General features: G+C 38.9%; 1 long non-coding RNA gene across 1 annotated transcript; it reads left to right on the forward strand.

Moving 5' to 3' along the window:
* Positions 1 to 1,878: 1,878 nt before the first annotated feature.
* On the forward strand, positions 1,879 to 9,201 carry LOC136351430 (uncharacterized). Its single transcript, XR_010734524.1, has 8 exons — positions 1,879 to 2,285; positions 2,968 to 3,723; positions 3,845 to 3,960; positions 4,167 to 4,247; positions 4,348 to 4,497; positions 4,714 to 4,824; positions 4,922 to 6,310; positions 6,419 to 9,201. It is a non-coding gene; the product is annotated as an uncharacterized lncRNA (long non-coding RNA).
* Positions 9,202 to 13,623: the final 4,422 nt, after the last annotated feature.

Genomic DNA, 13,623 nt, shown 5'->3' on the forward strand with positions numbered 1-13,623 from the left:
TAAACATTGTCATAAATGACTTCCTTTATGAGTATGGAGGGAGTATAACTTATCCCTTCTTTCTATAAAGCTAATGTTAATTAAATATCACATGCAAGCATGTCACATCAACCCATTAAGCACAAAAAGTTCAACATGCAATCATATAGTAATTATATCTACAATTTATCTATATCTATACTAATATAAAAATGAGGAGTTGCACCCCTCCAACCCTACCAGCCAAATCAACAGGTGAATCCATACCGTCCATCTATCTGCATCCACATCGCCCTGATCCAGGAACCGAACAGGCGCATGCGAGAAAACGGAACCCAACAGGCGCGGTGACAATTGCGAGAGACGCGAGAGAGACCTCACTCCTCACGAGCGAGCGAGATTACCGCCGCGGCGCCACCCTCATCCTCACTCCTCATGCGACGAGATCGGTAGATTGCGCAATCCTCAAGGGAGCGGCGCGCCGAGCACCCCTGCCGCCGCGCCGACGCAAGCCCGGCTGTCCGCTGCTTTTTGCTTGCGCACCGACTGGACCTTTGAACGAGGACAACGATCGTAGGTTTTCTGATCAGGTGAGTCAATTTCGCAATTGCCAATTTGCCATCGCGTCAAGCCCATGTGAAAAATTGATTCAGTAGTTGTTGTTCCCATAGTTGCTGTTTCTAACTTGCTTGTTGTTCACATACGAGTAATGCTAGGTTAATCATATTAAATCTTTAGTTTTCCTAACGTAAAATCTAAACCAAGAGCACTCTCGGTTTAGTACAAAGCAGCGACGGTCCAGTTGCCAAGTATGAGAGAAATCTAAGCTAGAGTTTAATGCTAGGGTGAAAGGATTTGTACCAACCTATTATGTCAACATGCGTGCCTTTTATAGTATTAATCCATTAAGTAAGTAGGGAAAATATTCCTATCATTCATGCTTCAAATAAAATTTTCTCTTAAATTACTCATCCGATTTACAATCCGATTACACTGTTATGTTCGTAACAATTAAATCTTTACAACAAGATCTCACATGATTATATTTTGATGAAAAATCACAAATTATTTTTATGAAATGTCTAAATTACTTTTAGATTTCACTAAGTTACTTCTTAAACATATAAAAGTAAATTAAGTAAAGTCTAAAAGTAATTTACATATATTATAGAAGTAACTTAAAACAAAACGAATGTAACTTTGGCATGTCATTTGAAGTAAGTTCGTTGTAAAGATAAAAATATGACTCTATCTAGAAATTAAATTAATCAGCACAAATTATAGAATTAACTAAAAACAATAATAAAAGTAATCAACTCAGAGCATTATGAATGTATAGGAAGTATTTTTAATAAAATCTAAAAGTAACTTATATATATGATAATTTGTTCAATGAAAAAAGGCATTAATTAAAGTTACCTTCGTTTTGATCTAAGTTACTTCTATAATATATGTAAATTACTTTTAGGTTTTATTGAATTTACTTTCATATGTCTAAGAAGTAACTTAGTGAAATCTAAAAGTAATTTAGATATATTATAAAAGTAATTTGTGATTTTTCATCAAAGTATAATCGTGTGAGATCTTGTTATAAAGATTTAATTGTTACAAACACAACGGTGCAATCGGAGCGTAGATCAGATAAGTAGTTTAAGAGAAAATTGTATTTGAAGTATAGGTGGATAGTGTCTTTCATAGATGGAGTAGTAGCTTGTTTAGACAAATTAGCTAGCACTAGCTGTGTAGTCGCGTCCTTTTCCTAAGCCACTACCAACAGTAACTTGCTCCACCAGAGGCCAGTATTTTGCTACAGTGCAACAGCTTCCTTCCGGCTGCGTTGCCGTGCGATGCTCTGTCGTGGCTGTGATCTGTCCGTCCGCTTGCCAACCCGATATGCTTGCCCTCCACACAGCACACACCCATCAATCCCCAATTCATGAAAATAAATCCCTAATCCATCTGCTTGCCCTCTCCACCACACACCCATCAATCCCCAATTCATGAAGAGAATTCTCTAATCCATCGGAGAAATCGACGTCATCCCCTCTGCCCCATCGATCACCAGTTCGCCGGCGGCTGCCTTCCTCTTCCCCGACCTGCGTTCTTCCCCACCCACCACCTGTGATTGTAGGGTTGCCCCGTGGTGGTTGCCGCTGATTATAGTCGTCGTCCAGCTATCTCCATCGGTCAGGCTGTCAGCGCGCTGGCCGTACCCAACAAGGCTCCCGATTGTTGCCCTGGTCGAGCGGCTGCCATCTGCCAGCCCGTCTGCTCTGGACGGCTGCCTCCATCCTCGGTTTTCTTCAGTAAGTCATTTTTCTCTATACTGCTCTTTGTTGCTGTTGGATACCAATCTTGCTTTCTTTCAGTTTTGAGTCACCGAGACAATGCCCAGGCTGATCAATCTTTGCTGTTGTTAACAACCAAAACATGAATCTATTTCCCTATGCTTCCTTGCGATAGTTAGGCTGAGTGAATACTACCAAGGTTGCGATTTTTTCAGATTAAACACTATATGACAATATGCTAATGAACGAAAGATAGATATGCGCTTTTCCTTGATATGTTCTCATTTTGCCTGTCAGCTTATTAAATATTTGTAGGCCGTCAACTTGCAGCTTGGCATTTGGATTATTGCAGTGCTAATTTTGCTATTTATTTTGGCTTGCCATATTGGGTCGATTTAGAATATATGTACGCTTCAGCATGGCATTTGGTCTTGGTGGTTTGATTTTGAACTTTCTCTGTTACTGCCTATCAATTTCCCTATGTGCATATCTTTTTTTTAACCTTCTTTCCAGTTTGGTGCTTTCTTTCATAAACAAAATGCATTATAGCCTCTTCATTACAATTTGCAAGTACACTCACATTTAAAGAACTCCATATCAATTGGTCAAAAAGATTAATTATGACTAGATGTGTAGTGCATTTTATCTGCTTCCTTTTATGGCTCTTCCCATATAGTTTAATTAGTATTACCTGATATAGCAAACTGGCCAGGGAGCTTTCTCTAGGAACGATAGCCAGGGAGCAACAGGGGCAGTCCTACGAGATGTTGATGGGAGGTTCAAAGGCGGCCGGGCTAGATGGCATCCTCATGGCCTGGATGCTTTGATGATGGAGGCCCTTGCCTGCCGGGATGGGATACAACTTGCCCGGGAGAAAGGAGTCTTAAGAATCCAGGTGGAGACGGACTGCCAAGAGCTAACCAAACTGTGGAAGCAGGGTGGCTCTCAAAGATCGCATGTTGCGTCGATTATCAGTGATGCTATAGAGCTTAGCTCCAGTTTTCATGGTTTTACTTTACTGTACACCCCCCGATCTTGCAATCATGTAGCTCATGTATTAGCGAAGCAAGTCACGGCTGATGACAGGCTGGGTGAGTGGCAGTCAGCCCCAGCTTGTATCGAGCACCTTGTGACTGAAGATTGTAATCCTGCTGTTCCCTGACGAATGAAATGAGCTTCCTATCGCAAAAAAAAAAAAGATATAGCAAACTGGCCAGTACCTAATGTGCCACTTTATGGATGCATAAATTTCTCTTTATATGTATACTACTTGATTGCTACACATATAATGATGTTTTGGCTGCTATAATAAATATATCACTTTCATTATTATAGTTCCAGTAAACCACTAATTACTTTCATAAATCAGTTTGAATGATGTCAGCCTCTTCTGGGCCATCAACACCTAAACCAGCTCGCAAGCGCAGGCAACCCGAGAGAGCTTTTATACCTTCAGGTTAGCTCCAAGCCATATAAATTTTTATTTCTACATTTGAAACCATTTTCCTATTGAGCTCTCCTATTTGTCAACAAATGATTCTGTTGTGCCATATCTATTTCCTGGGGAATATTCCTAGCGATGGCGTTGTTCTGCTGGCTGATGACGCCCTCTCCCATGTTGGTGATTTCCCTACAAGTTTTCATTTGCCATCAAGGCGCTCTATACGTCGAAGACTACTTGCTCAGTCTGCTGGTATAATATTTGTTGTTTTGATTATTTTTTTTTCGTTCTAATTGTCTACCCTGTTGTTTTCCAAATGTATGGCATTTCTTTCCATTTATTATGCATAATCATCACTACCAGTTCAACCTACCGCAGTCCACATTTACATATCAATTTCCCATGTTATTAACCTAATTCTTTTTTGACCGAAAATTGTTGCTCATATTCTAAATCAGGATTTCCCCACCCGGATCCTATAACAGCTGCTCAATCATGTCGAAAGCGTAAGCTCTCTATGGCTGCCAAATCATCTAGAGGTTTGATTATATTCTTTATCCACTCACATGTTTATCTACATGTGCACTTTCATGCCTTATACAAAATTTTTTTTTCCCTAACACGTGTTGTTTTCTCTAGAAATTAATAGTACCACTGAAATGATAGAGCATCGGACGCATATCCATGTGCTACAACGGAATGTTCGACAACGAACCAGTCTATCTCAGTCATCCACCTTGGTTCCTATCAATTGTGGCCATACACAACCTTTTGCAACTGTCGATGGAGGTCTGTCCTATTCCTATTTCCACTTATTTTACTGTGTTTCTCTCCTAATTCTTCAACAAATGTAACCAATGACAGCATGTTCATCGTCGACCTCTTGCCTTATTGTCTCCATCTCCCACACACCAACATAAGTTTAGTCATATATTAGTTCTCTACAACTATCATTTCATTTCACCCTTTACAAATCATGACAACTACAATGCTAATAATGTACAGACCATTTGCTCATCAATTATCGTGGTTTTGCTGATGTGAACCTGATGCTCGACATGTCAAATCAGATCACTCATACAGTATGATGCTCGACCTGCTGTTCGACTCACTAATGTAATTCTGATGCTCGACCTGATGTATGTCAATCAATAGCACGAAAAAAAATTCCCACCTATTACACACACTTATGTCCTTTTCTTTTAATTACTAGGCACTATTTTCTCTCCATCAAGGCTTGGGCCCCCATGTCACACTTGTCCATATTGTGGGGCTTTCTTTTGGTTTGAGGAGCGTGTCCGCCGAGAACAGCACAGCTCATCACCAATATACAATACATGCTGTAAAGGTGGGAGTGTCATCTTACCTCCATATAGGCCACCCCCAGAACCTTTGCATAGTCTACTCACAGGAGTTAACAGATCATTGTCAGCCCATTTTTTTGAGAACATTAGGTTCTACAATTCGATGTTTGCCTTCACATCGATGGGTGTAAATGTCATTGATTCTATCAATGATGGACGAGGCCCATATGTTTTCAAGATTAGTGGCCAGCTCTGCCACTGCATTGGGTCACTCATACCAAAAGAAGGAAGACGACCAGAGTATGCTCAGTTATATATCTTTGACACAGAAAATGAGATTAGGAATAGGATGAATGTTGGAACCTATGCAAATAGGAGTTTTTGTCCTAATGAGGATATTGTGGCTGGACTTATAGACATGTTCAACACCCACAATCCTATTGTCCACCTATTTAGGACAGCTCGTGATAGATTGGCTGAAAATGGTGATGATCGATACATCATAAGATTATTTGGTGATCCCGACAAGCATGGTGATATATTTAGTGCTCCAGTTGCATCAGAGGTTGTTGGGTTAGTTGTTGGTGATGTAGGTATAAGTGATGTTGGCCATGACCTTATTGTGCAGGACCAAGCGGGTCATTTACAAAAAGTTGAAGAAAAGCATTGTAAATTTATGTCAATGCAATATCCAATTCTATTTCCATATGGGGAGGATGGCTATCATGAAAATATCACATACCGACGTTGTGCTCGATCACAAGCTATCAAAAGAAAGAAGGCTACTATGGTTGAATACTTTGCATATAGGCTTCATGACAGAGCTGATGACTTCAATACTCCTATGCGCTGCAAGAGAGGAACCTAGGCCTATGTCATAGATGCCTATTGTTGTATGGAAGAATCTCGCCTGAGTCACTACAGATCCAAGACATTTCAGCTTAAGTATAGAACAGCTTCATTCAGTGAGGTATCCACTATGGTCCATTCAGGCATCACAGAAGCATCAGATGCCGGGCAGCGAGTTATATTGCCTTCTTCTTATATTGGGGGGCCAAGATATTTATATCAAAATTACTTAGATTCAGTTGCTCTATGTAGAAAATATGGTTGCCCTGATTTGTTTATCACTTTCACATCAAATTCCTTATGGTCAGAGGTAACACAAGCTTTGGCTATCATCCCTGGGCAACACTCAGCAGATAGGCCTGATATTATTAATCGTGTATTCCATGTTAAGCTACACCTCTTCATGGACGACATCGTAAAGAAGAAATTTTTTGGCCCTGTCACTGCAGGTAGTAATTTAATTGTTCATGAATCATGCATGACACAACATACTGCACACTTCATATATTCAAATATTTTGCATGTGTCATTCTCACATAATTTTTCCTTTTATGTAGTTGTGTACACAATTGAATTTCAGAAGCGTGGACTTCCACATGTTCACATCATATTGTGGTTAGATAAGAGTGGTCCGTTGACACCTGCTGATATTGACAGACTAATATCGGCACAGCTTCCAGATCCATCCATTGATCGAGTTGGTTATGATGCTGTTGCGGCATTCATGATGCATGGACCTTGTGGTGATGCAAATCCGCATTGTTCATGCATGGTTGACGGTAAATGCTCAAAGAATTACCCGAAGGAATATTCTGAGAAAACAACAATCCTGCCAAATGGCCATGTAAGGTATGCTCGGCCAAAAAATGATATAATTGTTGCCAAAAATAGAATTTCTCTTGATAATCGGCATGTTGTCCCCCACAACATCGATTTATTAGTCAAATATGAGGCGCATATCAACGTGGAAAGAGTTAATCGTGATGGAATGGAAAAGTATCTATTCAAATATGTTGCTAAGGGTTTTGATTGTTCGAGGGTTAGTCTCAAGCGCAAGCGGGCATGTGCTGGAACTAATGAGATTCATGACTATTTAGAATGTAGATGTATAGCGCCGAATGAGGCGGCATGGCGTTTAAATGTAGATGTATAGCGCCGAATGAGGCGGCATGGCGTTTACTTCAGTTTGAGATTCATTATACTGATCCTGCTATTGAGCGTCTCCATGTACATATGCCATTAGAGAATAATGTTACATTCACAGAGGATGATAATCTGGAACAGATCTTGGATAACCCACGCAATCGTGTTACGAAACTTACAGCATGGTTTGCTGCAAATAGAGAATACTCTCAGGCTGCTGCATATACATATGCAGAGTTCCCAGAATACTTTACCTGGCATGGTAATGGCAAATATTGGGCTCCACAGAAAAATTGCCGCAAGAAAATTGGAAGGATAGCACATGTTTGTCCTGCCCAAGGAGATGTCTACTACCTTAGAATGTTGCTGCACATTGTCAAAGGAGCAAAATCCTATTCTGATCTCCGGACCATTGAAGGACATGTATATCCTACATTCCAAGCTGCATGTCAAGCCCTAGGCCTTCTTGGTGATGACCGTGAATGGTCCTTCGCAATGACTGATGCGACTCATTGGGCACTTCCCTACCAACTCCGTGAGTTATTTGTAACATTGCTTCTTTTCTGTGATGTTACACACCCACTGAGTTTATTTGAAGAGCATCTGTCTTCAATGGGTCAAGATGCAGCCTACCACCTTAACCATGCCACACTAGGTATAAATTCTTCTGCACCTTCAGTCATACAATATGTCAAGTCCTATGTTCTTTCCGAGATCGATAGCATACTTAGAAATGTTGGTCGTACTTTGGCATATTTCCATTTACCTGAGCCTACTATTCAAAGCACATCCATCCTTGGCAATAGGCTGCTAATAGATGAACAAGCATATGATCTAGAGAAGATATCGATTGAAGCGGCTGATCAGTTAGGCAAGTTAAATCTGAACCAGAGACATATATATGATGCTATTCTCAATTCTTTAAATAGTGACATTGGGCATACCTTCTTTATCTATGGCTATGGAGGGACAGGGAAAACATTCCTTTGGAATACCTTACTAAATAGTGTAAGGGCTGAAAGGAAAATTGCTTTGGCAGTTGCTTCTTCTGGTATAGCATCACTTCTACTTCCTGGTGGCCGCACGCCTCATTCTTGCTTTAGAATACCATTGGACATACAAGAGCATTCAGTTTGTTCTATTAAGAAGAACACTCACTTGGCTCAATTAATTCAACAAACCTCCTTAGTCATATGGGATGAGGCACCTGTTAATCACAAACATTGCTTTGAAGCTCTTGACCGAACATTGAGAGATATTCTTGCATCCAATGATCCATCACTTGCTAACAAACAGTTTGGACGCATTACAGTTGTTCTTGGAGGAGATTTTAGGCAAACTCTCCCGGTTCTACCCTATGCAAAAAAAAAAAACAGGAAATCTTATCTTCATCCATCACACGTTCTCATTTATGGCAACACTGCATTCTCATGCATCTTACGGAAAATATGAGACTTCAATCCCCAACATTGTCTAATACTCATCGCCAACACCTTCAAGAATTTGCAGAATGGTTGTTAGCAATAGGGGAGGGAGCAGTAGCAGATTCTTCACCTACTGATGGAGAGGATGTTTCTTGGGTAAAAATACCAGAGTGTTTGCTTTTGCCAGATGACACAAGAAACCTTTCAGGCCTTATCTCTTTTGTATATGATGCCTCAATCAATTCTCACACAGCCAATTATCTCTGTGAGCGAGCAATTCTAGCCCCAACAAATGAAATCGCTGCAAGTATAAATTCCCAAATGATTGCTCAGCTGACTACTCAAGAAATGTCATACTACAGTTCAGATACAATTGAAGATACTACAAGTAATCGTGCCACTCTTGATGCTCTTTACCCAACTGAGTTCCTGAACACTATAAAAATCAGCGGTTTGCCAGACCATCACCTTCAACTAAAAATAGGAGTGCCAATTATGCTGCTGCGCAATCTGAACCCATCTAAAGGTCTCTGCAATGGAACCAGACTTATAGTGACTCAATTGACTCGTCGTGTGATAGAAGGGGAGATAATTACAGGGAAGGCTAAAGGATCCAAGGCATATATACCAAGGATCCAAGGCATATATACCAAGGATAGTAACCACTTCAATTGATAAGAAGTGGCCTTTTAAATTAAAGCGCCGACAATTTCCTGTACGTGTGTCATATGCAATGACTATAAATAAAAGTCAAGGGCAAACACTTAGTAGAGTTGGTGTCTACTTACCTAGCCATGTCTTCTCACATGGACAACTTTATGTCGCATTCTCACGTCTAACATCGCCTGATGGTCTTCGTATTCTAATTGAGAATAGTCCAACTGAGCATGTGACCAGCACTCACAATGTTGTTTACAAAGAAATATTTAACGATCTGGATCAACAAGGAATGCATACATGATTACAGGTAAGTCAAGCATACGTGTTCTACCTATTGGTAATTTGCTGTGTTTTGTTGCCTTGCCCCCAATGTGAGTCCTAGGTTCTTTTTTCTCAGACCTACTAACTTGACCTGATTATATTCTTTGTGTTTTGATACTTAATGTCAAATTTACCTATGTTCATTGTTTGTAGGATTCTTTATCCGAAACCTCTGCCTTGTCAAAGCAGCACGCAGTTGGTATTGTTACAATAGTTCAGTTCTTTCCTGTCTATTTTATGTGATCTTCACACTCAACTTTCCTCTAATATATGCCTTCTGGTATCCATGGTTTCTTCGTAAGTTTGTTTTCCTCTTTTTATATTTTGCATTCTGACCACTAAACAAGTTCAATGTGAAAAGAAGTTTACAGCATTTTACAGGTTACCTATATAAATTTGAAGATCCTTGCATTCCTGCATTGCCAAAAAAAAAAATCTTCCACACCAAATCTAGATTCTCTCACAGCTAATGCTTTTAAGTAGTCTATCATATTTGGTCACACACCTACTCCTATTAATTTAGTCTTGATACAAGTTCATAGTATGCTATAATTCATTAAGTTTTCCATCCATATATATGTTTCATAACATGTCTTACCACTTCATTTGTCATCTCATCAACTGTCACATGATATTATTTTCCCTGTTTCAATGTGATCAGCTACTTTAACAACTGTATATGGATGTTTCACACACATACCTATTTTACTTAAAAATTAATCTGTTATTCACTATGCTACCAGTCTTGATTATGGCTGATGCTCATAATCTTACTATAATGCAGGCTGCCATCATACGAAGAACCAAGCATCCAGCCATCTCAATGATCATCATAAATTTCATTTTTCCATCAGCAGGTGTTCTGCTAGAAAACATATCAATGCACCTCTATGCCCTAGTATGTACCTTTTGGCTTGCAAGAGTGTTCTACGAGATAAATTATTTGTCTCACTCACCTGTATGCCTGCCATGTAAATAATATAACTATTTTAATTGCCAACTGACTACCGTCATCAGTTCTTTTGTCCGATGAAATAACATATCTTACATATATTATATGCTTTAGTAAGTAAACTTCCAGTAATATTTTTGTTGTCATGTGAAATATTAAAAATATATGTATTCACATTTATATTAACGACACTGCAGTTTCTAATCATATCAGCTTTGACGTTGGATTTATATTTCAAAATCTACATGAATACCTTTTGTTTCCGTGCTTCACTCCATGCTTATAATAACCAATTTTCATTATGTCCCGCGGCAACACGCGGGGTACATACTAGTTAATTCAGTTGTTCTCAGAATTGGATGAACCAACGAAGGCCCTAGCTACATTAGTGTGTTCTCGGAAAAAAATTTTGAGGTAGCATATACAATTTTTTTATATAAATATTATTTCTAAATGCAATTTAAATGTTTATGACAATAATTCATATATTATCATTGTATAGTTTCACACCTCTACATTTAGTTTCACACCGGACCCCTGAAAAGTCTCCTCGCCTCCTCGCGTGCACCGTTGCCACCACTGCACTCCACCATTGCCCCTACTGTCGCTCCTCCTCGCGTGTACCGCTGCCGCCGCCGCACTCCACTGCTGCCCCCGCAGTCACTCCTTCTCGCGGGTAACGCTGCAGCCGCCGCCCCAAGGTACTGCTCTATTGCTTTCGCTCCTATCTTTCTCTTCTCTTTTTGAATCACCACCTGGTTCTTGATTTCTTTTTGATCTACCAAACCGAGATCAAATCCAGTGCTCTCAGAACAAACGAATAGTTTCACAACTGTGTTATTTGATTTGATTCGAATAGAAGGAATCATTCTTGGTGATGTATAGAACGCTCGAATAGAAGGAATCACAACTGCTCGCAGTTGCTAGCAGTCCTAATTACCTGTTATGTTTTAAATCTTGTTGCACTATTGAAAAGTTACTTTTTCTTCTTCCTATTTGCATATTTATGTTGTAGGGAGGCTAAAATACTCCATCGTTGTCTTTGTAGTACAAGCTATACACAATCCTGTAAAAGATGGTGTGACCTGAGTGGAAGAGCAATAGTTCAACAACTCAAAGTTACTCCCTCCGTTTCACAATGTAAGTTATTCTAGCATTTTCCACATTCATATTGATGTTAATGAATCTAGACATATATATCTATCTACATATATATCTATCTAGATTTATTAACATCAAAATAAATGTGGAAAAATACTAGAATGACTTACATTGTGAAATGGAGGAAGTACAACTTTTGCAGTGAACAGATGTTCTTGGCTACAGTTCTTGGGGCAGGAGAGCGGACTGCATGGTCAAGGTGAAGAGGAGAAACATTTTAACCTCCTTTAGTTCCTGTGCAGTTCATCTCTTCTCTAATAGTTTATTTACAACCTAATGGTTCCAAATTGACGGATAGGTAATTATCTGAAATACCTGTTATCAAGCCGAAAGACAATTTGAATCTCCTGTAGTGAATATAAAGAGAATCAAGGTTGTTTTGTTGGTGATTTTGGGTTATATTTGGAACAACGAAGGTATGATCAACTCAGCAAGTTTCATGAGAAATGATATTGAGTATACATCAATCATTGCAAAAAAAATCAGCAGATTTCCTAAATTAATTATATAGCATCGTATCTTAGGCCTTGTTTAGTTCCCAAATTTTCCATCACATCAAAACTTTCCTATAAACTTCCAACTTTTTTCTTCAAACTTTCAATTTTAGTCAAACTTTCAATTTTGGCGTGGAACTAAACACAACCTTATTTTGAAATTTTTACAGTTATGTTTCCTGTACTTTTTTGTCCTATGGGCTGACAGGGGTGATAGTAAGAGTGCTTTATTTGGTTACTGCCAAATTGAAAGTGTTTGACAGGGACCTATTGAACTATTGGTTTTGTTTTCCATCTGCAAATTGTCATCCTACTATAGACCTACCTTTAGAATTTGTATAATTTGTATGGAGTGCAGTACATAAAAAAGTTATATTTATTATTCTATTTTTTATGTATATAAACCAAAACGTGCCTTGCACGTGCACGATAACTAGTTTTATTCTAAAACTAAACATACACATACTAAATCATCATTCTCAAATCATTTTCATAATATTTCAATACAAATCATTTTATCATTTCTCCAATATCTAACATATATCCCGCAGCAAAGCGCGGGGGCATCATCTAGTTTCAAAAATAAATCATGCCAAAAACAAATTTCAAAAATAGACCGTGGCCTCAGCACCAACCCCGACAGCGCTGAGCTAAAATGTCTCAGCGCCACCTTAGTTGGCCCTTGACGGTCTATTTTTGAAATTAGTTTTTGACACGGTTTATTTTGGCAATAAGTTTTATAGAAGGGTCAATTTGTCAAAATTAATCACTAAACTAATCGATTCGGTACGGCCACGATATAACCACTTTAGAGTTTGGATAGAGAAGGATGAAAACAGCCTGAGACTGTCGGAAAAACACCTAAACCATTTCGACATTCGTATTTTTTTAACCGGAAACACAGTCGAAAATGGTAACCGGAATTGAAAACAATATCGGAAAATTGAAAATGAAACTATTCAATAAAAAACATGGTGATATCATATCAGGAGGTGTTCATAACAAACTTCACAAGATCAATTGTGCAATGACTGATGTACGCGAAGAAAACTAGAAGGTGAAGATGTGCACTATGGTTGAGTGTGTGCATGGTTAAGGAACTCGAGTGGTCAAGGAGGGCATTTTACGAACTCTTACGTCATACCCGGACATGGAGGAATACAAAGGATGGATAGAGCTATCACCACATGCCGCCTACCTCACTTTCTGTGGGGCATTCCTGCATCTAATGGTATTTATTTAATCTAAGCACCATGCTTATGTTAACAAATAATACCACTAATTTCCCCGGATTACCATCCAGAGGATGGACAAGTTAGAACTAGTGCAACCCGTTAAGATCATTGGGTCGTTACCATAGTTTAGATAGACTAGCCTAATCAAGTGAAGCATATAAATGAAGTATAATCTATTCATAGAACACATAACTAGCAAAGTAGTTTATGGACTATGAACACAATTAAATAAAGAAGCTACTTTCTTTATTGCAACTATAGTCTAACAAAATGATAAAGTACTAAAGACATATTGGAATCTCCATAAAGGCTATAGGACCGAAGACTACTCTAAACCTAACTCCACTACTATTAGAGAGAATACAATATGGA

Source organism: Oryza sativa, chromosome 8 (assembly GCF_034140825.1).
Source record: "Oryza sativa Japonica Group chromosome 8, ASM3414082v1".
In the NCBI taxonomy this organism is placed as follows: domain Eukaryota; kingdom Viridiplantae; phylum Streptophyta; class Magnoliopsida; order Poales; family Poaceae; genus Oryza; species Oryza sativa.